Raw genomic sequence first — 27,450 nt, forward strand, 5'->3', positions numbered from 1 at the left:
TATTCGCACTCCTTTATGCTGAGACAGAAGGGGACAGTGGCAGTGGGAAAGAGACGCTAAGGTACTAAATACTGGAAGATAGTAGACGATGGTTGTGGTATAGAAAGAGCGAAGAAGACAGTGGTAGTATGAGAGAAAGATGAGAGAAAGAAAGGGACACAGGAGCAGTGGACTATAGTTGACAGTGAGAGAACAGTGGCAGGAAGAAGTAAAAGAATTCCAGTGGGAAAGAAACAAAGAGAAGGAGAAAGTGGAAGTGTGTGAGAGCTAGTAATAATGAGAGTGTATGACAATGACAACGAGGAAAAGAGAGAGAGAGACAGTGAGAAGAGACAGCAGCAGTGGGGAGGAATGAATGAGACAGTGGCAATAAGAGAGCAAGGGGGAGACTGTGACAGTGAGAAGAGACAGTAGAAGGAGAATGTGCTGTGAGACAGAGGAGAGTGACAGGGAGCCACGAAGAGATAATGGCAATGAGTTGGGCTGAATGAGTGAGTGAGAATGGGGAAGTAGGAGTAGATGAGTATGAGCAACTTACAGCGACAGACTAGTAGGTGTGAGCGAGTTACAGTTAAGGGAGCTTGTTGGAGTGAGAGGTGAGTTGCATGTTAAAAAGGAGTGCGAATTTGTTAGCATTCCCAGAGTTTTGGAAAAAGTTTTGATGGTGGTGAGCAAGGTAGAAAGAAGCAGCTGGCACCACACGTTTCAGTCAGAATCGTTTAATGAGCAGAAGAGATGTAGGAAGAATAGAAAAGAAAATGGAGAATGTGTTAGATGATGATCAGTTTGGCTTTAGGAAAGGTAAAGGCACCAGAGAGGTAATTCTGACGTTGCGGTTGATACTGGAAGCAAGAGTAAAGAAAACTCAAGACACGTTCATAGGGTTTGTCCATCTGGAGGAAGCGTTTGACAATTTAAAATTGTGCAAGGTGTTCCAAATTCTCAGAAAAATACGGGTAAGCTATAAAGAGAGACGGGTAATATACAAGAGCGAAGAAGGAATAATAAGAGTGGACGATCAAGAACGAAATGCTTGGATTAAAAAAGGTGTAAGATGCGGATTTAGTCTTTCGCCCCTACAGTTCAATCTGTACTTTGAAGAAGCAATGATGGAAATAAAACAAAGATTAGGAGTGGGATTAAAATTCAAGGTGAAAGTATATCAATGATACGATTCGCTGGTGACATTGTTATCCTGAATGAAAGTGTAGAAGAATTATGTGATCTGCTGAATGGAATGAACAGTCCAATAAGTACAGAATATGGATTGAGAGTAAATCAAAGAAAGACGAAAGTAATGGGAAGTAGCAGAAATGAGAACAGTGTGAAACTTAGCATCACAATTGATGTTCACGAAGTAGATGAATTTAAGGAATTCTGCTATCTGGGTAGCAACCAATGACGGAGGGAGCGAGGAGGACATCAAAAGCAGACTAGCATTGGTAAAAAGGGCATTCCTCGCCGATAAGAGTCTAGTAGTACCAACACAGGCCTTGGTTTGAGGAAGAAATTTCTGAGAATGTATGTTTGGAGCACGGTATTGTATGTTAGTGAAACACGGACTATGGGAAAACCAGAACAGAAGAGAATCAAAGCACTTGAGATGTGGTGTTACAGACGAACGTTGAAAATTAGGTGGACCGAGAAAGTAAGGATTGAGCAGGTTATGCGAGAGTCTGAGAGGAAAGGAATAAGTGGAAAACACTGACAAGGAGAAGGGACAGCATGATAGTACGTCTGTTAAGACATCAGGGAATGACTTCCATGGTGCTAGAGGGAGCTGTAGAAGCCAAAAACTGTAGAGGAAAACGGAGACTGGAATACACTCAGCAAATAATTCAGGATGTAGGTTGCAAGTGCTACCACGAGATGAAGAGATTGGCACAGGAGAGGAATTTGTGGCGGGCGGCATAAAACCGGTCAGGGGACAGAACACTCAAAGGAAAAAAAATCGCCTTTTCTGTGCTCCGACATTAGCATTTTCCGCTGGTAACATGCGAATGAAACCTGATGTACACTACTGGCCATTAAAATTGCTACACCAAGAAGAAACGCAGATGGTAAACGGGTATTCATTGGACAAATATATTATACTAGAAAGGACATGTGATTACATTTTCACGCAATTTGGATGCATAAATCCTGAGAAATCAGTACCCAGAACAGCCACCTCTGGCCGTAATAACGGCCTTGATGTGCTTAGGCATTGAGTCAAACAGAGCTTGTATGGCGGGTACAGGTACAGCTGCCCATGCAGCTTCAACACCATACCACAGTTCATCAAGAGTAGTGACTGGCGTACTGTGATGAGGCAGTTGCTCAGCCATCATTGACCAGACGTTTTCAATTGGTGAGAGATCTGGAGAATGTGCTGGCCAGGACAGCAGTCGAACATTTTCTGTATCCAGAAAGGCCCGTACAGGACCTGCAACATGCGGTCGTGCATTATCCTGCTGAAATGTAGGGTTTCGCAGGGATCGAATGAAGGGTAGAGCCGCGGATGGTAACAGATCTGAAATGTAGCGTCCACTATTCAATGTGCCGTCAATGCGAACAACAGGTGACCGAGACGTGTAACTAATGGCTCCCCATACACCACGCCGGGTGACACGCCAGTATGGCGATGACGAATACACACTTCCAATGTGCATTCACCACGATGTTGCCAAACACGGATGGGATCATCATGATGCTGTAAACAGAACCTGGATTCATCCGAAAAAATGACGTTTTGCCATTCGTGCACCCAGATTCGTCTTTGAGTACACCATCGCAGGCGCTCCTGTCTGTGAGGCAGCGTCAAGGGTAACCGCAGCCGTGGTCTCCGAGCTGATAGTCCATGCTGCTGCAAACGTCGTCGAGCTGTTCGTGGAGATGGTTGTTGTCTTGCAAACGTCCCCATCTGTTGACTCAGGGATCGAGACGTGGCTGCACGATCCGTTACAGCCATGCGGATAAGATGCCTGTCATCTCGACTGCTAGTGATACGAGGGCGTTGAGATCCAGCACGGCGTTCCGTATTACCCTCCTGAACCCACCGATTCCATATTCTGCTAACAGTCATTGGATGTCGACCAACGCTAGCAGCAACGTCGCGATACGTTAATCCGCAATCGCGTTAGGCTACAATCCGACCTTTATCAAAGTCGGAAACTTGATGGTACGCATTTCTCCTCCTTACACGAGCCATCACAAGAACGTACACCAGGCAACGCCGGTCAACTGCTGTTTATGTATGAGAAATCGGATGGGAACTCTCCTCATATCAGCACGTTGTAGGTGTCGCCACCGGCGCCAACCTTGTGTGAATGCTCTGAAAAGCTAATCATTTGCATATCACAGCATCTTCTTCCTGTCGGTTAAATTTCGCGTCTGTAGCACGTCATCTTCGCGGTGTAGCAATTTTAATGGGCAGTAGTGTATGTACGACCATTCAAATGTGCACTAGTGTATTTTACATATTGAGTGGCCCGCTACTACAGTAGCGGTGCCGGTATTCTTTAGGAGAAGAGGGTAATTCACTGCGGTGTCTGGCAAGTGTTTGCACGGCGGCCGCACGGCCGGGAGCCGGTTTAGTGCTGAGCCGGCAGCCGGTGCTGTATCTGGAGGCAGAGATAAGAGCGCGCACGGCGTGACAAATCCAGGCCGGCCGGGCAGTAACTCGCGGCGAGGCCCTCGGTGGCCTCCTTACGGTCTCACCCCGTCTGCCGCCTGCCTTCTGCCACCGCCCTTCACTCCCACGCGACTGGCTCTGTGTGGTGTGGCGCCGGCCACCGACAGAGCTGGCGCACTCGCTAGCCGACTCCCTCCGTATTTTGGAGACTGGGCTATAGGCCCTAGTGATCCACCCTTATTCATGCGTATCCTATGATGGTTTCTTCCGCAAAATGACAGCCGACTTTTACTGTAATTCCATTCCAGTCTACTTTAGTTTACTTGCCCTGTTAAAATTTTACTTTGTATTATTGCAGTCGCTTCGTTTACCTATTACGCCTCACTTGTCATATTGTACTAGCTCGTAGTATTGGTCTTTTTAAGGATAAGATTACCTTGTTGAGTAATCCTCCTTGGAACATGTCACTAAGTTTTACTGTATATTGTTCAACTTATTTTTCATTTAGGAGCAACTGTTGTAATTCGATATGTAGCTCATTATTCATTGCGTCACATACATTTTCTACGTCACATTTTTACCGAAGCAATCCGTTCCGTTTCTGTCCTAAATAAAGCATTAACAGCTGCCATTCTTGGAAACCATCTGAGATACTCTGTACTTGCACTATTTTTAAAAGTTTTCATCTCACAAATATTTCATAGCCACACAATTTGTGCCTGACAATGGGCTAAACGTCGAAATCCGGTATGTAGAATAATAAATATTGTAGAATGTTACGCCAGTGTCGTGTGTTTTTTCATTCTTAATGTACAAAATATTCTTTGAAGTCATTATGACTATTTTTTCGAAAGTGACTGTCTCAAGAAATCTGTAAAGATTTTTTAATTACCGCTACCAGTCACAAAATTTGTTGATAAGTATTATTTATTTATTCTGCGACATGTTTCGAGGGAATACCTCATCAGCAGGCTATGTGTCAATGCAAAAAAAATTTCACATTAAGATCATACAGATGATAATCAGTCTTTTCATAAATGCTGTGGTTATCCTGTGGAAGATCCACAATATTTATGAAAAGACTTGTTATCATCTGTATGATAGTATTGTAAAATTTTTTTTGCATTGCCATATAGCCTGATGATGAGGTATTCCCTCGAAACATGTCGCACAATAAATAAATAAATGATACATAGTCAACAAATTTTGTGACTGGTAGTGGTAATTAAAAAACCTTTACATAAAATATTCTATCAATAACCAACTAAGAGGTCCAATAATGTACACAATTTAGCTAAATTGAATTTCCCACAAAAAAGGTCCTGTTCATTTTTTCTGAGCAGCTAATAGTGGGTGCGTAGCAAGTGAGGGAAGACGAAAATCTTGCGCATGGTTTTTCAAGGTCAGATATAACATTGATGGTTCATAAACCGACAGCGATAGGGGCAGCTGAACCATCCTGTGTGTGCGTGCGTGTGCTTGTGTGTGTATGTGTGTGTGTGTGTGTGTGTGTGTGTGTGTGTGTGTGTGTTCGTGGGTTTGTGCGTGGGGTGCGTGAGTTATCCACAGCAAGATGCCCCCTGTAATATCATCACAGCAAGCGTATTTCATCTACTTTCTCACCGGTAGAGGCATCAATAAACTCCTGTTATTTGTTATTCTCACACAAAAGACACCTCTTCTGCTGATTCATTGCGGAAGGAAGGAGATAACCTATTCCTTGCAAGTCGCGGTAATTAGTAAATGCAGTCATCAGAAGTGCAGGATATGAATCCCTCCTGTTACTAGCCAAGACGTCCGAATAGCTTGTGTAAGGGACAATTGATATTAATTACCGTATTGTGTGGATTAACTTCACAGTCAAGCCATATCACGCAGATGACTATTCCTCCAACAGGCTCCACTGCCTCTTCCTCTCCAACGAACTACCGCATCTTGCGATTGTAATCATGATATTTTGTTTGTTATATCCTCTGTTAGTTCCTGATGATGGGCTAGTTTTTTAAATGAAAATTATGGAGCATCTTGAATCAAAAACGTTCAGACATAAATGAGTTGGCAGAAGTGCACTTACAACGTCTACGGCTGCGCGCTGCACGGTGCTGTTGGCGGCAACCCGCGTGATGAACGATGGCAGCTGCAAACAACGAATCGTGAATCGGATGTCGGTAGCCAATCAGAATGCCTGTTTGTATTTTCCTTAGGTTCGTTAGTAAAATTTACTGCTATTTTCTTCTATTAGGTTACAAATTAAACATACTCGAACTTTCGGCAAAATCGGGAAGAAGACATACGAATAGTTTACTGCAGTGCCAAACGTATTTCTTGGGCTACGCTTCACGCCGATTATGTCAATTGCATTTTTATGTTCACATTCGTTGGCATTAGCAACTTACATCTGAACTGTTAGATAGCAAGCTAACCAAGTACTGAGCTATGTTGCAGGTCTGTCAGCGCATTTAGTTTTATACTAGTCACATTTGTTGGCTTCCCAAACTCGCGACCAAACTGTCACATTGGAACCTAATTAGGCCTCGGGCTACGCTACAGGTCAATCGGCTGGCCCATTTATGTTTCACTCCATCTACATTTACAGGCTTCGCCAACTCACAACCAAACTGTCACATTCCAATCTAACCTAGGCATCAGGCTACGCTGCACGCCAGTCTATCAGCAGATCTTTCTTCTGTTTATACAAAGACAAATACTTATTTCGTCATTGATGGTTACAGTGTACCCTCACATTACAATATCCTCCAGACATGCATTATGTCTAGGGGAACATTGTAATGTGAAGATATAGACACTATATAAAGACAGACACTGTAACCATCAGTGGTGTATCCATAGTTCGAAGGGTTAGAAGGTCGATGAAATATTTGTCCCTCCACGTGCGGGAATCACGAAATGTGCTATGGTAAGGGTTGAGGACTCCGTGAGGCATGGAAGTATGGGTCGGTCCCGGAGATGTGCCCGTATAACCGAAGTGGCTCACGATATTGGGAAATCCGGGTTCTGGTGCTGGTCCGGTACAAATGTTCATTTGTCACAGACTGCTGATACGATTCCAGATTAGAAAAATGCAAATTTATTTGGTATAGTCAATTCATTTCTTCCGCCGATTCAGCGATTCTCATTGGTTACCATGTACTACCACCTGGTTGGTTACGACCAAAGTTAACGAACTGCCAACGTGTGCATGCCACGCAAGAGCCGCATACACCGTAGATGCACTTAAGCTACATGCACTTTAGTCCAAGACTGCTCTCTCGCTTTTCTCCAACGGAAAGCGGGGCCGGTTTCCTAGCAGGCATGTTCTTGATCGTGACCGAGTGCTCCATCTGCAATGATGTCAACGTTTGCTCGACATGAAAAGATGACAGGGAAACAGCCAGAGGGGAACGTGAGCCAACTAGCACGGAGCGGCTACACACCTGCGTACGATGCGGAATGGAGCGCTCGGCAGCCGACACAGGACCAGCTGCCGCTTCGCGCTCCCCGCCCGCCTGAGTCTACTGTGCGCCCCGGAGAGCGCAGCTCGCGGGACTGGACTGGTTTCCCACAGCGTCAGCTGGCCCGCACGCCAAACGACCACCGGTGAGGCCGGTCCAGGCCGCCGCCCACGCCGCCGCCACGCATGCCACGGACACGACCGCAGTCCATCTGCACGTGCTGTGTCACGCGATGAAACAACGTCTTCCAGATCGCACGTACAGAAAACGAACAAAAGTTGTGTGGTCCTTAGGGCTTTTTCGGCGATATTTATGGTTTCGCTGCCGTATTTACACACGGCGCCCCCCCTCCCCCTCCCGCCCCCTTAAGAACACCATCACCTCTTCTCCACTTCCCGATTGTCTCCGACGCTCGACGTTTATAGCTTTCACACACCTTTATTGCCGCCCTACAAAGCTAGGACTCCGTATTACAAAAAGTGTATGTGGTAGAAAACCCAAAGAGATTCTGGTCGTATGTAAAGTACACCATTGGCAAAAAACGGTCAATACCACCACTGCGCGATAGCGATGAAAATGTTACCGATGATGGTGCCACTAAAGCGGAGTTACTAAATACAATTTTCCGTAATTCCTTCACGAAAGAAGACGAAGTAAATATTCCAGAATTCGAAACCAGAACAGCTGTTAACATCAGTGACATAAAAGTAGATATCTTAGGTGTTGCGAAACAACTCAAACCACTTAAGAAAGGCAAGTCTTCCGGACCAGACGGTATACCAATCAGGTCCCTTTCAGAGCACGCAGACACAATAGCGCCTTTCTTACCAATCATATACAACCGCTCACTTGACGAAAGGTCTGTTCCTAAAGATTGGAAAGTAGCACAGGTCACGTCAATATTCAAGAAGGGAAATAGGAGTCACCCATTGAATTACAGACCCATATCACTGACCTCAATTTGCAGTAAGATTTTGGAGCACATACTGTACTCGAACATTATGAATCACCTTGAAGAAAATGACTTATTGATACATAACCAGCACGGATTCAGAAACTATCGTTCTTGTGCAACACAGCTAACTCTTTATTCGCATGAACTAATGAGTGCTGTCGACAAGGGATCTCAGATCGATTCCACATTCCTAGATTTCCAGAAGGCTTTTGATACCGTTCCTCACAAGCGACTATTAATCAAATTGCGTGCATATGGAGTATCGTCTCAGTTGTGTGACTGGATTCGTGATTTCCTCTCAAGGAGGAAACACAGTTCGTAGTGATAGACGGTAAAGCATCGAGCAGAACAGAAGTGATATCTGGCGTTCCGTAAAGTAGTGTCATAGGCCCTCTGCTGTTCCTGATTTACATAAATTATCTAGGTGATAATCTGAGCAGCCCCCTTATATTTTTTGCAGATGCCGCTGTAATTTACTGTGTAGCAAAATCATCAGACGATCAATTCCAATTACAGAATGATCTAGAGAGAATTTCTGTATGGTGCGAAAGGTGGCAATTGGCACTAAACAAAGAAAAGTGCGAGGTCATCCACGTGGGTACTCAAAGAAATCCGATAAATTTAGGGTATACGACAAATCGCACAAATCTAAGGGCTGTCAATTCGACTAAACACCTAGGAATTACAATTACGAGCAACTTAAATTGGAAAGACCACACAGATAATATTGTGGGGAAGGCGAAACAAAGGTTGCGCTTTGTTGGAAAAACACTTAGAACATGCGACAAACCCACTAAAGAGACAGCCTACATTACACTTGTCCGTCCTCTGCTGGAATATTGCTACGCGGTATGGGATCCTTGCCAAGTAGGATTGACGGAGGAAATTGAAAACGAGCAAAGAAGGGCGGTTCGTCTCGTGTTATCACGCAATAGGGGTGAGAGTGTCACTGATATGATACGCGAGATGTGGTGGCAGTCACTGGAACAAAGGCGGTTTTCTTTGCGGCGAGATCTATTTACGGAATTTCAATCACCAACTTTCTCTTCCGAATGCGAGAGTATTTTGTTGGCACCCACCTACGTAGGGAGAGATGATCATTATAATAAAATAAGAGAAATCTGAGCTCGAATGGAAAGATTTAGGTGCTCCTTTTCTCACGCGCCATTCGAGAGTGGAATGATAGAGAAGTAGTATGAAAATGGTTCGATGAACCCTCTGCCAGGCACTTAAGTGTGAATTGCAGAGTAACCATGTAGACAGTATAATCCATTAAGTTGGTGCAGAAGTTTGTATGGTTTATATTTGGCATGTTGGTATTCCGGTTGCTATCGGTTTATTTATAGACTGACATTTTTATTTGTAGTTCACTGTTGCTATTTGAGTTTACACATTGTCATTTTGTGATTTGTAGATAGTGAGTGGAACTGCGGAGGCTGGAAAACGGAGTACCAAGTGGGGAAATCGGAACATTTCGACATATTCTTCCATTCGAGTTCAGTAGTGGGGTGACAGCAGCGGAAACAGCCAGAAACTTTTGCACCGTGTATGGGGATCGTACCATGGGATAGAGGACGGCAAGGAAATGGTTTTCTAGTTTTAAGGAGGATCGTTTTGACATTAGTAACTCACGACATTCAGGAATACCTTCGGGGTTCGATGAAGGGAAGGTGATTTAAATGCATTAATCCACATTGGTCGACGTCTGTGTACTCGATAATTGGCAAATGTGGTGAAATGTAGTCATTCTACCGTCGTGCGACATTTGCATGCAATGGGGAAAGTTCAAACATTGGGTGTATGGATATCGCATTCTCTATCTAGGCCAAAATCACAAGAATGAGCTTGCTCGTCATCAATTGGCTCGTGAACAACAATGGCCATTCCTATTCTCTATCATTACTAGTGACAAGAAATGCTGTATGCTGACGTAAGGAAAAGAAAAGAATGGTTGAGTCCAAACAAAGCCGTAATTCCCCGAACAAAGACCTGGGCGCATCCACAAAAGATAATGTTATGCATCTGGCGGAACATCGACGGTGTGATGCAGTACGCCGGCCGGAGTGGCCGTGAGGTTCTAGGCGCTACACACTGGAGCCGAGCGACCGCTACGGTCGCAGGTTCGAATCCTGCCTCGGACGTGGATGTGTGTGATGTCCTTAGGTTAGTTAGGTTTAAGTAGTTCTAAGTTCCAGCAGACTGATGACCTCAGAAGTTAAGTCCCATAGTGCTCAGAGCCATTTTTTGTGATGCACTACGAATTACTTCTCCGAGGTGCAATCGCCAATGCTGACGTTTATTGTCAACATTTGAGGCCTCTTGTGGACGTGTCCGAGAACGACGACCAGGAAGAATGCGTGATGAGATGCTTCTCCACCATAACGCCAGCCCGCACCCTGCTAGATAGACAAAAGAGGAGTTGGGCTGGGAAGTCATTTTGTACCCACCTTATTCACCTGACCTTGCACTCTCAGATTGTCACCTTTTCCTTTATCGGCCACCCGTCCAGGAACTTCCTTTTTGGATGAAAATGTGCTCCGAACATGGGTCGGCAAATCACGTGTTTCGTACACTCGCGAAATCGAAAGGTTTCCCCAGACTGTTGTAAATACTGAAGGAGAATATATTGTTGACGGCAAAACTTTCTATTATCTGTATCTGTTGTGTTTATTAAACTTATGGTGAAACGCTACGAACTTGGGCACCAACCCAATGAAATGGAATTGCGATCCCTTTTTTAAGCAACACGCTTTATATTCCTATACAGTCTCTACTTGGTCACGTCCGATTTTCGCCTGTTTGCAAAACTTGAAGAGCACCTTCGAGGACTCAACTTTTACAGTTATGAAGCGGTGCAAACAGATTTGATGTTGTGCCTCCGTCAACACAGGCAAACAATCTACAGTGACAGTATCAACCAATTGGTGTCCCGATGGGAAAAACATGTTCGTCGCCAGGCTGACTATGTTGAGAACAGATATGTAGACTTGTAGTATAAAGATATACGATCTGAATAAGGTTTGTTTTATTTAAAAGCTTAAGAGTTTCTTTATAAAAAATCGGAAGCATTGCTCTTCACCATGCCATTGTACAACAACTTTAATTTTAAATGAAAGCGTGAACCTTAATCTAAATATAATTCAACACTTTCTGAAGCCAGTCCTCATAGAAATTGTCGACTGATTTTTTTACCGATCTTTTTCAATGTTGGCTGTAGTATGGCAGCTTTTCATATTCAGTTTCACCATTTCTATATTTCGAGCACCATTTATCGCAGGATTACTGCGAAGATGGTTCGGCACCCAGTATTGACAACAAACACTTGGTATTTTTGCAAATTTCTCTGTGAAGTTTACGGAAAGCATGGTTGCACTTCCGGATGAAGGGGCCAGTTGAAAGCCCTGCCAGAACACTAATAACGCTGGTACTTGCTTTTAAATACTTGCTCCTGTATTTTCTGTGCTAAAGAGAAGATGTGTTTCGATGCGGAACATGGCCTGTCGCTGAGCTGCTGTATGATGAGTTGGTTTAATGCAACCGGATTGTGTGTAGCCAACAATAATAGCTAAACTGCAATTTTGGAGTGACAGATTCAAAAGGCGCAACTCCCTTCTATGTTCCACTTTCTCCTGACCTTCAGCTGAACTCTTCGCACAAACGCCTACCTCGCAAAATTTGTAAGCTACAACAAGCGAGTCTGCAAACGGTTGTGTTAACACGTCATGCCAACACGACCTGTAATTAGACTAGTCAGGAGTTTAGTATTAAAAGCACAATGGGCACCAGATCACGCTGATATTACGACAGAGGCAGCGATTTATTTTTGCACACCTTTTTTCTTTCTCTCGTTGCCATGTTAAAATTAGCTTCTTTTTTAAAAACACAGCAGGCTTTACACAACACCACCTCACTAACGTGCTAAAGCTGTCGCAGTTGTGCAGAATCGTGAGACAATCTACTATTAATCAATCAGTTGAGGACAGGTAAGGTCAATAGCTTATGGAAGGAGCAGTCTCGTTCTGTTGTTACGTACCTATACTTCCTCTCATTTCACTAGCCACTGACGGGCCATAAAATAATTACATTATTTCACTGAAAAAATCTGCAATAGATAAGAGTGAACATGACCATCTGCAAGCGGCATAATACAGTTATGTTTCTGTTTATACATAACATTTTACATTTGACACGCCGATGTGGGTGATTTTCTTGGTAGTGGGAAGTGCGCTGGCAGTGTCAGAGCATAACTCTATTGAAACCTGTCATCCAATAAAACGTTTTTTTAGCGGTCTTGGCTGGCAAAGTGTTCTTCAGTTCTCATACATTGCAGCTGCCCCCCCCGTCTGACCATGTCGGGAATGTGTATTATCAGAAAGCAGTTATTCCCATGTTTGAGAGATATCCCTAACACGATTCACATTTTTCATGAAGGTGGCAGTTTAGCCAATGTGTAGTTTTTCTATTGAGTCAAAAGTCTGGCAAATGCTGTCGCAGCCATTTCAACTTCTTTTGGTGACTTAAAAGTGGCACAGGTGTGAAAAACCGCTCGTGCCGCTGAACAAGCAGAACATTGCCCCTATTTCACGTTCCACGCAACAGCACTGTCCTTAATGGAAATAGGCGCACGACCTGATCACTCAGTAGCCATTGCCCTTTGTAGCTTTCAAGCTGGCGCAAGTAAAGAGTACCGTGTCCTGATTAAGAGCATTTTCATGTTGCCTGCAACACCAAACAAGACTTCTGCATCTAGTACGAGTTTTTCAGTGCAAAGCCTGCCGGTGTAGGGTTCTATCGCGCTCCTAATACCACTCATGAGCTCATTGCTGCGTGGAGTGTCTTTACATCGTTGTCACTAGCATTACCTGAGACATAATATGGGATTTGTTCAAGCATCTCCCTTCTATAATGACAACAGATCCTCTGTTGATACGCTACATTTTACCGTTGAAATTGAAAAAGGATGTTTCATTTGTTGTTGACTTTAGACAAGCAGGTACACGTAGTAATACACGACATGTTAGCGTACAAGCAACAGATGGTACATAAAGTTTGAATACGTAATCAGCATATAAAAAGAGTTCTATACAAGTCAGAGACCATTTACACTACTGGCCATTAAAATTGTTACACCAAGAAGAAATGCAGATGATAAACGGGCATTCATTGGACAAATATATCATACTAGAACTGACATGTGATTACATTTTCAAGCAATTTGGGTGCATAGATCCTGAGAAATCAGTAACCAGAACAACCACCTCTGGCCGTAATAACGGCCTTGATACGCCTGGGAATTGAGTCAAACAGAGCTTGGATGGCGTGTACAGGTACAGCTGTCCATGCAGCTTCAATACGATACCACAGTTCATCAAGAGTAGTGACTGGCACATTGTGACGAGCCAGTTGCTCGGCCACTATTGACCAGACTTTTCAACTGGGGAGAGATCTGGAGAATGTGCTGGCCAGGGCAGCAATTGAACATTTTCTGTATCCAGAAAGGACCGTACAGGACCTTCAACATGCGGTCGTGCATTATCCTGCTGCAATGTAGGGTTTCGCAGGGATCGGATGAAGGGGAGAGCCAGGGGTCGTAACACATCTGAAATGTAACGTCCACTGTTCAAAGTGCCGTCAATGCGAACAAGAGGTGACCGAGACGTGTAACCAATGGCACCCCATACCATCACGTCGGGTGATACGCCAATGTGCGTTCACCGCGATGTCGCCTAACACGGATGCGACCATCATGATGCTGTAAACAGAACATGGATTCATCCGAAAAAAATGTCGTTTTGCCATTCGTGCACCCAGGTTCGTCGTGGAGTACACCATCGCAGGCGCTTCTGTCTCTCATGCAGCGTCAAGGGTAACCGCAGCCTTGGTGTCCGAGCTGATAGTCCATGCTGCTGCAAACGTCGTCGAACTGTTCCTGCAGATGGTTGTTGTCTTGCAGACGTACCCATCTGTTGACTAAGAGATCGAGACGTGGCTGCACGATCCGTTACAGCCATGCGGATAAGATGCCTGTCATCTCGACTGCTAGTGATACGAGGCCGTTGGGGTCCAACACGGAGTTCCGTATTACTTTCCTGAACCCACCGATTCCATATTCTGCTAACAGTCATTGGATCTCGACCAACGCGAGCACCAATGTCGCGATACGATAAACCGCAATCGCGATAGGCTACAGTCCGACCTTTATCAAAGTCAGAAACGTGATGGTAGCAATTTCTCCTCCTTACACGAGGCATCACAACAACGTTTCACCAGGCAACGCCAGTCAACTGCTGTTTGTGTATGAGAAATCGGTTGGAAACTTTCCTCGTGTCAGCACGTTGTAGGTGTCGCCACCGGCCCCAACCTTGTGTGAATGCTCTGAAAAGCTAATCATTTGCATATCACATTACCTTCTCCCTGCCGGTTAAATTTCGCACGTCGTCTTCATGGTGTAGCAATTTTAATGGCCAGTAGTGTAGAAAGAGTCATGGATGGGAAGAGTGACTTAATTGACTGTAGTACCCTTTGCATTAATTGACTAAAGGTATTATGTCCAAGTCTCGTAATTTACCACCATCACAGAGAAACAAAGGCCTAAACGACACGTGGAATACAAGTCGCACTCGCGCTAGTCGTAGCAGATCCTTAAGGTGAATCAATGAAAAATTAATCGTGAAATGCAAGTAAGCCATGAATGATTAACGAATCCGTATTGCAGATACGATGCTGTCAAATAAGTCATAGTAACTTGCTCAATCTCATCATTCACGCTCAAAGCCTGTTCTTTTGGTAACCATCTGCGGGTCTCGGCTGTGACTGAAGCTGCAGCAGCTAGTGTGCGATACGGCGAGCCGGGTGGCGCCTGCCTGCTGGATGGACTGTTCCATTCCAGCAGATGCCGTGCTTTTGGAGGCTGCGACACGAGCAGGAAGGCGGTGGGCGGGCAGACTGCATAACGGACCAGCGCCTGGAGTTACCTGTCGCGTGGGCGGCAACTCTGCCGGCCTCTGATTAGCAGAGGCTCTGGCGCCATCTCCCGCTGCAACAGTGTCGCCAATTCGCATTTGACCACAGCAAGTGAGCACCCCTTTCTATTCCAAACACACAATGCATTTGTAGAAGAAAAAAAGACTCCCCAACAAATAACACAGACTGAGATTCCTACTTGGACCCAAATGATTTCTCTACGCACTCATCACGATTCGATTCAAGGTTTCAATTCACAAATACAGAGTGGTGTACGAAATGTGTCACTATTTGTTTCGTGCATAGCTTACGACTCGCACTAGATGTTCCGTTAAGCATCTCAACAGCGGTAGCAGTAAAGCTTGGAGAACCAAACGAGTTACTAAAAGACACGTAATTCACGATACGTCACTAGGAGGCTAGTGCTTACGAGGGGCGTTTGAAAAGTCCGTGAAAAGCCCAAAAGATGGCACCGCCGGCGCATATCAAAGCCATGTTTAGTTAGTAGCACACCAAGTTTCAGCCGTATTGGTTTATTTCTTTGTGTTTGGCATTCGTGTGAATCAAGAAAGTCGAGTGATTGTCAAAAAATGGACGAAAAAGAATTTAGTGTTGTGATTAAACATTACTTTTTGAAAGACAAAATGCCTCAGGAGACTAAAGAGAAACTTAATAAACATTACAGTGACTCTGTACCTTCTATTAGAACAGTTTATAAGTGGTTTAAAAATTTTCGAAGTGGCCATGTGGGCACAAGTGTTGCTGAACGTTCTGGACGCCCTGTGGAGGTTACGACTTCAGAAATCATTGATAAAATCCATGATATGGTGATGGATGGCAGAAGACTTAAGGTGCGTGATTTTGCTAGTGCTGTGGGCATCTCGAATGAACGGGTACATAATATTTTGCATAAACATTTAGTCATGAGAAAGCTATCCGCACGATGGGTACCGCGATTGCTCATGCTTGACCGAAAACGGAATCGTGTGAAGTGTTGCGAGGATGATTTGCAGCTGTTCGGGAAGAATCTGCAGTACTTTAATCATCATTTCGTCACTGTGGATGAAACATGAATATATTACTATACTCCTGAGACCAAACAACAATCTAAACAATGGGTTACCAAGGGAGAATCTGCACCAAAAAAGGCGAAGACCATTCCTTCGGCCGGAAAGGTTATGGCGACAGTCTTTTGAGGTTCGCAAGGGATAATCCTCATCGACTATCTAGAAAAGGGTAAAACTATTACCGGTGAATATTATTTATCATTACTGGACCATTTGAAAACCGAGCTGCAAGAAAAACGCCGGCGATTGGACCGCAAAAAAGTCCGTTTCTACCACAACAAGGCACCAGCACACACCTCAGCAGTTGTGGTCGCAAAATTAATGGAAACAGGATTACAACTGGTTACACCCCCCCCACCCCCCCTCTCGCTATTCTCCAGACTTGGCTCCCTCGGACTACTGTTTGTTCCCCAATTTGAAGAAACGGCTGGTGGGACAAAGATTTCATTCAGACGAGGAGGTGATTCAGCAACTAGTAGCTATTTTGCAGACTTGGACAATTCCTATTATTCGGAAGGGATCAACAAATTACAACGGCGTTGGACGAAGTGTGTAAGTCTAAAAGGAGACTATGTCGAAAAATAAAAATGGTTTACCCAAAACGCGTAAGTAGGTTTTATTTTTACACAACCTTTTTAAACGCACCTCGTACTCAAAAAAAAAAAAGAGTGTGTGTCATTGGTGGCCGGGAGAACCCTAGCGGGACCGTTCGGCCGCCGCTCCACAAGTTCTCTAACGCCACTACGGCGACTTGGGAGTGAATCAGGGTGAAATGACAGTGAAAGATTCACAACACCCAGTCATCTTGAGGCAGAGAAAATCCCTGACCCCGCCGGGAATCGAACCCCGGACCCTGTGCGCGGGAAGCGAGAACGCTACCGCAAGACCAAGAGCCGCGGATTGCATAGTTGACAATGGACAACTAGCAACGCTGCAGCGTTCGGCAGTTGTGTTACTTTTTCATGAAATGGAAGTTCTTGTTGCGATTCAGAGGCGGTTTCGACAACAGTTTAACACACGGCGAGTCCTGTATGACCAGTTTGCACGGTACGGATCAATACTTGGACCTCGGCCAAAGATTCTTTGTTCGCCGTAGAATATTGAAGCTGTACGAGTTGTTCTACAGAGAAGCCACGGCAAATTCTGCAGAATGGCAGCATTGCAACTGGGCGTACCCAAACGCTCCGTTCAGTGAATTCTTAAAAGTGACCTCTGGATGTATCCAGACAACATTACTTCCGCTCACCAAGCTCACTGCAGAACACAATGGACAGAAGCTACAGTTTGCCCGCTATGTCTCAACAACATTTTATTTGCAGAAGATGCGCATTTTCGTTTGGACGGCAAGGTTAACAAACAAATTGTAAGCTTTTGGGTTACCGAAAATCTGCAAGTACTTCACGTGCGCTACATCATGCTCCGAAGCTTACAGGGTGAGTCGCAGTTTCCAGTCACAGACTTATTGGATTTATTTTCTTTGAAGAGACTGTGAACAGTGCACGCAATTAGAGCATGCTCCGCAATAACTCCGTTCCACGGAATTTTGCTATTGTGTTGGCCATCAACATGCAGTGGTTCATGCAAGATGGAGCAAAGCATATAATGCAGACACTTACACGAGCGTTTGGACATGCGAGTCATTCCACACACATCTCCAGGGCGTTTCAGTGACCGACAATTTCGTCCCCCAATAGTCAAGACCTCAACCCATGTGACTTCTTTCTCTAGGAGTTCTTAAAGATAACAGTTTTCTCGAAACGTCCACATGATTTAACGGAGCTCAGATGCCTTATTCTTCAAATTTGCAATGAAATCAGAGAAGACGTGTGCCGTAGGGTTATCGCTAACATCGGTGTTCGTGTGAAAGAAGTTACGATTCAAAAAGGTTGACATAATGAGCATGCACTGAGTTAGAACTGTTCTCCACAGTGTTTTCCATGGTACTCTAATGTTCCTTAGAGTTTGTCTTGGCAGTAAAACGTTTATTCAAAAAGAAAATGGTGGCAATTATCGTGTGCCATGCTGTACCTCTGTTCTAATCTCGTAAACCTCAAATGAATCTTCTGCCCTTTATGAAGTAATAATAATAATGTTCTCGTTTAACTTGCTGTGACAAATTCGGATAAAATCTCAATCTTTCACCTCAAGGGGCAACGGCCTTGCCGCGGTGGATACACCGGTTCCCGTTAGATCACCGAAGTTAAGCGCTGTCGGGCGTGGCCGGCACTTGGATGGGTGACCACCCGGGCCGCAATGCGCTGTTGCAATTTTTCAGGGTGCACTCAGCCTTGTGATGCCAATTGAGGAGCTAGTCGACTGAATAGTAGCGGCTCCGGTCACAGAAAACCATCATAACGACCGGGAGAGCAGTGTGCTGACCACACGCCCCTCCTATCCGCATCCTTATCTGAGGATGACACGGCGGTCAGATGGTCCGGATGGGCCACTTGTGGCCTGAAGACGGAGTGCTTCACCTTAAAACCTTACGAAGAAGATTTTGAAAAATCAGAGGCGGCCGAGCACAGTCTTAAAAAAAAAAAAAAGGGCAAGAAGTTTGGAAGGTAGGAGACGAGGTACTGGCGGAATTAAAGCTGTGGGGACGGGGCGTGAGTCGTGCTTGGGTAGCTCAGTCGGTAGAGCACTTGACCGCGAAAGGCAAAGGTCTCGAGTTCGAGTTTCGGACCGGCACATAGTTTTAATCTGCCAGGAAGTTTCAGGGCAAGACTATGTTGGAACATACAAAGAATTCAGGCTCATGCTTCGAAGTTTGGAACTCGGTGATTATGGAAGGAATGGATATTGTACTATGTGATGACAACTTCAATTTCGTTGACGGAATACGTTCAAATACACTCCTGGAAATTGAAATAAGAGCACCGTGAATTCATTGTCCCAGGAAGGGGAAACTTTATTGACACATTCCTGGGGTCAGTTACATCACATGATCACACTGACAGAACCACAGGCACATAGACACAGGCAACAGAGCATGCACAATGTCGGCACTAGTACAGTGTATATCCACCTTTCGCAGCAATGCAGGCTGTTATTCTCCCATGGAGACGATCGTAGAGATGCTGGATGTAGTCCTGTGGAACGGCTTGCCATGCCATTTCCACCTGGCGCCTCAGTTGGACCAGCGTTCGTGCTGGACGTGCAGACCGCGTGAGACGACGCTTCATCCAGTCCCAAACATGCTCAATGGGGGACAGATCCGGAGATCTTGCTGGCCAGGGTAGTTGACTTACACCTTCTAGAGCACGTTGGGTGGCACGGGATACATGCGGACGTGCATTGTCCTGTTGGAACAGCAAGTTCCCTTGCCGGTCTAGGAATGGTAGAACGATGGGTTCGATGACGGTTTGGATGTATCGTGCACTATTCAGTGTCCCCTCGACGATCACCAGTGGTGTACGGCTAGTGTAGGAGATCGCTCCCCACACCATGATGCCGGGTGTTGGCCCTGTGTGCCTCGGTCGTATGCAGTCCTGATTGTGGCGCTCACCTGCACGGCGCCAAACACGCATACGACCATCATTGGCACCAAGGCAGAAGCGACTCTCATCGCTGAAGACGACACGTCTCCATTCGTCCCTCCATTCACGCCTGTCGCGACACCACTGGAGGCGGGCTGCACGATGTTGGGGCGTGAGCGGAAGACGGCCTAACGGTGTGCGGGACCGTAGCCCAGCTTCATGGAGACGGTTGCGAATGGTCCTCGCCGATACCCCAGGAGCAACAGTGTCCCTAGTTTGCTGGGAAGTGGCGGTGCGGTCCCCTACGGCACTGCGTAGGATCCTACGGTCTTGGCGTGCATCCGTGCGTCGCTGCGGTCCGGTCCCAGGTCGACGGGCACGTGCACCTTCCGCCGACCACTGGCGACAACATCGATGTACTGTGGAGACCTCACGCCCCACGTGTTGAGCAATTCGGCGGTACGTCCACCCGGCCTCCCGCATGCCTACTATACGCCCTCGCTCAAAGTCCGTCAACTGCACATACGGTTCACGTCCACGCTGTTGCGGCATGCTACCAGTGTTAAAGACTGCGATGGAGCTCCGTATGCCACGGCAAACTGGCTGACACTGACGGCGGCGGTGCACAAATGCTGCGCAGCTAGCGCCATTCGACGGCCAACACCGCGGTTCCTGGTGCGTCCGCTGTGCCGTGCGTGTGATCATTGCTTGTACAGCCCTCTCGCAGTGTCCGGAGCAAGTATGGTGGGTCTGACACACCGGTGTCAATGTGTTCTTTTTTCCATTTCCAGGAGTGTATAGTCATGTATTTTTCTTGTGAAACATCAATGCCACCCCGAAATTTCGTGAACTTTGTTTTGTTATCGCGGGACGCAATCATCTTTTGTTCGGTTTCGGTGGTAGCAGGAGTGTCTGGTACGGGTTTGGGTGCGCGCGCACACGCGCGTGCGTGCGTGCGCGCTCGCGCGGGCGCGCGCTCGCGTGTGTGTGTGTGTGTGTGTGTGTGTGTGTGTGTGTGCGTGTGTAAGGAGAGTTAATATGTCCTAAGATCTGTGTGTGTAAATTACAGTCGCCAAATACTTTATTAACCTATATAACTGCAACTGCGGGAAAAAGAGGCCGTAAAACAGAAGACAACATGTATTTTGTGTCAGTTATTAAGTTTCATTAAAATGTACCTATTGATAGGATTATTTTATTCGTCAGCACTATGATGGTCGTGTGATACTGAAGGAACATTAGCTACTTATAGGTATTTTTCAAAACCGCCAATGACGTGACCGAGCAAGATGGCAGAACAATAGCACGGCGCATATTAGCGACACGTGGCTCATGGTCGTGCGTTGGGAAAAGGGGGCGGGCTATTGTAAAGGTGTCTGAAAAATACTTTTAGGATCTCTGGGAACAGGTCCTTAAACCAAAAAAGAGAAAAAAGTCCAGCGAAATCGTGCGTTTTCATTGTAATGAATTAAGAATAGCGAACGTTCCTGATCAGCAAGCGAAACCCACAGAAAACCTTGGCAAGAACCGTGGGTTGGAATTATTTTTAATTTGTTATCGCGAGGATTTCGTCCCATGTACATGGGTAGGTGGGTGGCATACACTTGCAAATCCTTAGCGTTTTCTGCAAATTTATTGCTAACTTCGTTCGCATAGTCAGACTTGACTACAACTTTCGATTCACCGGGATGTCGAGTATTAGAAGTAGAACGTTCCATTAAACACATATTTTCCATTACTGTTAAGAGCGGTGCACCACATTTTTTTGTTGTTTGTTTACAGGAATCAGGTATTTGTTCCGTTGTTGCGCAACATCTCACGTAGCATCACGAAAGAGGTGAAAAGCCGCCGCACGTGCATACACAGGTGGACGTGCGTGGGGCGGAAACGCTTCTTCTCAGTGGGAGAACACAGGATGCCGCTCTGGCTTGCACAATGCCGAAACAGGCGGGCAGATGAAAGATAGCTGCAGATGAAATGTGGCCAGGGGAAAGCTACCTGGAAGGTCGCTAGATGCAGCCGCAGGACCAGGGCTACTGTGGGAGTCCAGTCGCCGACATCCGCTGGTCCCACGAGATGAGATTAATTCGGTTTCCAGCTGTTTCATCTTGCAAATTCTTTGGCTCCATCTAAAAGTCTGTTACTGACACTTCTCTTTTTTGTGGATAATGAATGAAGTTTTTATTCCAATATCTGTGTTTGCGTAACTTTCCGAGAGACCTTATGTTTCAAGTTTCCATCAGTCAGTCGCATAACTAAAACATCCGAGAAGGGTACTGTGCTGTCAGTTTCAACTTCCATGGCAAACAGGACATTAGGATTTATATCATTTAAATAAGAAAAGAATTTTTCCTTAGGGTTTTCGTCACCTGACCAAAACACGAATCTATCTTCCAGAAATCGATACCAGCGATGTGGTTTCCTATTCACTTTTTGTGGAAGTCACTGTTCCAATTTTTGGATGTAAAAATAATTGTTTGCAGGACGCGATGGATTATCCATTACGACCCCATCAATATGGCCATAAAATAATTGTCCCAGTGGAATTGACTAGATGTAAGCCAGCGTCTGAAAAGAGCAATGAAATTCGGTAGGAAAACATCCGTTATACAAATCATAACTTAGTGAACTGGAATCATAATGAATAAAGACACTGTCGAAGCTTACATGTATACCTTCAGGAGCCAAAGATAATCCTTCAAGTTTCTCGATAAATTGACGTGAGTGTTTAATTTAAGAGTCATTTTTACAATTGTATGGCTGTGAATAAGCACCAGATATGTTGCTATTTGACGTGTTTGGGAAAGAGTTCATTGTTAGTATGCAGCCTGTTTAGTGTTGGAGTATATTCATGACATAGGCCACCTTAATTACGATTCGATCTCTGCTCAAAAAGCCATAGCAAGTGATATTTGACACAAAGTCCTTAGTGCAGCAGCGCCATAAATATCGGCACTCATATTTGATATGCAAGAAGGACTACATGTCTCTGTAAGGATCCGAATTTTTCTAATTCTTCCGTCTTGGTCACAATGCGATATATAAATGTGTAAGGTAGTAATATTTATTTCTTGACTCATATGGAAAAATAATCTTTAATAACAGTCCGATTCGTTATGCACAATGCATTTGTTTTTACGTCTTCCATCGTAATAATATACTAAAGAGCATTAAAATGCCTTAAGTATCAATGAAGCGCACTTACAAACTTGAATTTGCAGATGTTTAGCACTTCAACACAGCCGTACAAAGTAGCTAGCAGTAACGCCATCTGAATGACATAAATAATTAAAGATTACGCAGTAGGTTTGTCAGTCAGAAATTGCATTTGCATGTTGTTTGTTTGTGAGAAGGTCGTTTTATATCTCGTGTATGAAGAAGAAACGTCTAGCAGCACGTCTTGCAAATCCACAGCGTCAGAATAGTAGCCTATTGATACTGCGGTTTATCGTTGCAGTTCTCATTGGTCACCACACGATTGAACGTCGAATCGATGGGTTCAGGAGTGCCATGCACAGCATTATGCAGAATCTCAGTTGCCTCATGCGTCTAGCGCCCGAGAGGACCGACTCATTGTGCACTCGGTTCTACAGAATTGTACAGCCACGTCACGCACCATGTTCCAGGAAACATGCTTGCTTGCTTTAAGACAAGCATTTACACTGACATTGGAATGAAGTTTGGAGCTCGAAGGACTGTCAGCAAGGTGACCGTTTCTCTTGATCCTGAGACAGGGCGAGAGGCTTAGCGACAGTGGTGTGGACAGTGGAGTGGCGCCACTTTTGCACTTCAGACGAGTCCCGCTTCTATGTACGGCGCCGCTATGGACATATCCATGGATGGATACTCCGAGCAGAACGAACGTCGCCAGACTGCATTTGCCATCGTCAATCGTGTCTAACATAAGGATGGCGGTTATAGCCGAACCAATTGGTTTTCGAATATGTTTTTTTTGTTTCAAAGCAAGCTCAACCTGTTAAAACTGCTTAAAGTAACCGGTTTCTGAAATAATCATTTTCAGTTTTTTACTCCTGTTAGGGGAAGATCGGGTAAGGCGGCCAGGGAGGGACAATGCATATTTTTTGTCCTGAATAATGCTACTACCTGCCGAGAAGTGATCACACTAGTACTAATATGAATCATAGTCGTTTCCAGCGAGTTTGACGGAGAAAGCCTGTTCCGTTATTTTTTTTTAGTTACCGTCTATCCCGATTTTCAGTCGTCTGAGCAAGTCATTTATATTAAATTTGTTACGTACCTCACTTGCACATAGAGTAATACCTATTTACTGTATCAATATTGAAACAAAGCCTTTTGGCTTCCAAAAGTAGTTCCTTGTTGATGCTCCTGTTTTGATAGTTTCCTGGGAACTGCTAAAGCCGACGTGGTGTCTGATTAGGAAAAGTGTCCACGCTACTCTTCGGGAAAAAGTGATCAAGATGTTTACTCAATAACAATTAGGCACTCCCATACATGACCCATAATACTAGAGATCTTTGATGCACAAAGGTCCCATCCGCTATTCTATCCTTGTAACAATTTTGAATTAATTATGTTATTTAAAGCCGTACTGCTCGGTTAAACTTGACCTAGTATAAAAAAGTTTGAAAACGGTCTAGTCCAGCCGCTTGGGTTTGTTTCAGACTGTAGGGCATCGAGATACCTAAAAAAATATCCTAAAAGCAGAACAACAGCCAGCCGCTGTGGCCGAGCGGTTCTAGGCTCTTCAGTCCGGAACCGCGCTGCTGCTACGGTCGCAGGTTCGAATCCTGCGTCGGGCATAGATGTGTGTCATATCCTTAGGTTAGTTAGGTTTAAGTAGTTCTAAGTCTCGGGGACTGAAGACCCCAGATGTTAAGTCCCATAGTGCTTAGAGCCGTTTTTTTTTCAGAACGACAAACATGGGATGCTGTTACGATGGTACTGGCCACTTTTCCCCCCTAGGCGGGGAAAATGGACACACTTCAGAAAAATGCATATAGCTGTTATATATTATTTTCTTTTTAAAATAAAAATGTTTGGTGTGGTACCTTATAATACATTGGTTATAATGCGTATGCGGTTAAGGTTCTATCAGTAACCATGGTTTGGTGAAAATCCAATTTCCCTTAGATTGGCCGCTTTACCCCACCTTCCCCTGTTTCCTTTAACAAACACAGGAATCGAACATATATTGAAAAATTTTGACTCCCTCAGTTTCAAGACACACAGAATCAAAATATTACATTAAATATGCAAATTAAACGAAAACTCAGTCTCTCCACCGTTCATCGGTTTTCTGACAAAGTGATAAGTGGTTGAATTCCACAACAAAAAGACCACAAGTATTCTGCTACTTATCCTACGTTTCTGAAACTCTGCTCAAAAATCATTTCGTAACCGAGGTTCACACAACTATTTTCGCATTACGAACAGACAGCGCTAAAGGGTTAAAACTGAGACTGAAGAATTCTATTTTCTGTGTTAATCTGCTCGGTTTCGGGGGCTCCAAGCAGCCAAGGCGTATTATGTAGGCACAAGCAGCAGTCCAACTACTTTCTACTTTTTTTAATTATTAAGTTTTAAATTATATCTTTATATGATGTCCGAAGTTTGTTGTGACTCCTCCCATTTTTAATCATTCAAAGCGAATGGAGAATTCTGTTTCATTGTAACTGTGCTTCATAAAGTATTTCCATACTAGGGATGATGATGCCATTATATAATACGGCAGATGTCCAACGACGACAGCGAGATACCACCATATAGTCGAGAGGGGCAAGTCTTGCGCACTCTGTGTACGTGCAGACCATTTAGTAGGCCACGCCACATGATAACGGGTACATTATTTCTCAGCAATGCTGTACCAGTTCTTATGGCTTGTGTTTGTTGCTCGTTTCTGTCGGCAATGCTATTACAGTAGCACTGCTCGCTTTCCCCATTTCTTATATCAACGCAATATTTTAAGGCACTGCAAATTTGTGATAAAAAATTACTCGTTTTTTGAAAAGGTTTATTTAAAAATCAAAAATTTTAGAACCGATGCTATGCCAAATTGATATTTCGGTTTTTTTACTGGGTTACTGATGAAATATGAAAAACACCTGTTATAACTGGAACCAAACAAACAACGAAAAATAGCGGTTATTCAGAACTGAAACACCGGTATCGGTTTCAACCCGTCAGTTTTTCTCATTTCTAGCCTGTAAACTGGCATATTGTACGTTGCAACTGGCTACACGTAGTGTTCACCTCTACTTCGAATAGCTAGTAATTTAGACAGCAGGCATTATATTTACTATGTATTACGGCGTTAGCTGTGCGTTACTTTCGAGATGTCCGAAACGTCTTTCAACAAGAAAACGCAAGACCGATAATGCCCCAGACTGTTCTGACCGACCCGTATACAGAAAATGTTCTGTGTTGTCCTGGCCGTGTTTAACGGTATGTTCTACTTTTGACGCCCAACAGTCCATTTTATCGAAAGTTGTATTCACGTGCGTCTGTACGAAAGAAGCTGGCAGTAAATCTGCTGAATACACTAGAGATTGCAAGTGTTTGTAACCTCCCCAACCGCACTCCCCCCTCCCCCCCCCCCCCTTCCTACTGTCACCACTCACTCTCACTCACAAACACGTATGTATAATTTTTGCCTGGAAAAATTGTCACATCCTCGCGAGAATTAACTGAAAAGAATTTCAATCCCGGTTCCGACCGATCTTTTCTGTATCTTTCAGGCGAATTTGCCTCCCAAATATTCCCCGTTGGGAACCATCTTGCCCCTAATATCAGCTTGTTGGTATTTGTTGGATATAAGTTGCTTAGAGGCCTGCACTGTTCTCATGAGCAGGAAAAGAAAGATAAAGAAAGGGACACAGGGTGAACCATTGCTTTAATGACCTTGTTGTTGTCGGAACGTAAACACTAATCTTACTTCTTTTCTTTTCCTACCACCTGTGTGTGGAATAGCAGCGGCGGCGCTAATTAGGAGACACACCATGGTTCTCTAGAACTACGCGCAATACCGTGACTGTTATTATGTATCGGATAATGGAGCACTGTAGGAGACCGTGTCTAATTTTAGGGAATGAAATTACTGATCTCTACGTACTAAAGGACATTTGCTTCGCGGCAGGAGTGGCCGAGCGTTTCTAGGCGCTACAGTCTGGAACCGCGCGGCCGCTACGGTCACAGGTTCAAATCCTGCTTCGGGCATGGATGTGTGTGATTTCCTTAGGTTGGTTAGGTTTAAGTAGTTCTAAGTTCTAGGGGACTGATGACCTCAGAAGTTAAGTCCCATAGTGCTCAGAGCCATTTGAACCATTTGAACATTTACTTCATAAGTAATTTGCTTTGGGAAGTAGTTTTTCGGCAGTGCTTCAGTGAGCAGCCAACAGAGCACGTAACTAAAATTGTGTGCTACGAGACAACTCATGATACTCTATCGAGTAACGTAAATGTGGCCATTTCTCAAAAGCCTGGATAAATACCTTTTGCAGCAAGGACGGCTCCGTGACGTGGAGGAAGAGAGTCACTGAGGTTCTGGAAGGTACAGACAGGAATGTTGAGCCATGCCAACCCTAGTGCAATGGCCAGGTGCACTAGGTGTCTCGGCTGAGGGCCCATACGCTAACAGCCACAAAAAAATGGTCTCACAGATTCTCAAAAATGGTTCAAATGGCTCTGAGCACTATGAGACTTAACTGCTGAGGTCATCAGTCCCGTAGAACGTAGAACTACTTAAACCTAACTAACCTAAGGACATCACACACATCCATGCCCGAGGCAGGACTCGAACCTGCGACCGTAGCAGTCGCGCGGTTCCAGACTGAAGCGCCTAGAACCGCTCGGCACAGATTCTCGATTGGGTTTTAACTCGGGGAGTTTGGTGGCCATGGCAGTAGCATACCTCTTCGAACCATGGAAAACTGCATGTAGGGTGGAC

The 27,450-nt window shown here is 44.9% G+C and overlaps 1 protein-coding gene and 1 pseudogene across 1 annotated transcript in view; one reads left to right on the forward strand and one right to left on the reverse strand.

Annotated features, from left to right (window-relative positions):
* Positions 1–27,450, reverse strand: part of LOC124802731 (tubulointerstitial nephritis antigen-like) — a 519,347-nt gene that overhangs the window by 378,370 nt on the left and 113,527 nt on the right. The gene's annotated exons all lie outside the window — the stretch shown is intronic.
* Positions 18,200–18,317, forward strand: LOC124803910 (annotated as a pseudogene).

This window comes from Schistocerca piceifrons, chromosome 6 (assembly GCF_021461385.2).
Source record: "Schistocerca piceifrons isolate TAMUIC-IGC-003096 chromosome 6, iqSchPice1.1, whole genome shotgun sequence".
Taxonomy (NCBI): Eukaryota; Metazoa; Arthropoda; class Insecta; order Orthoptera; family Acrididae; genus Schistocerca; species Schistocerca piceifrons.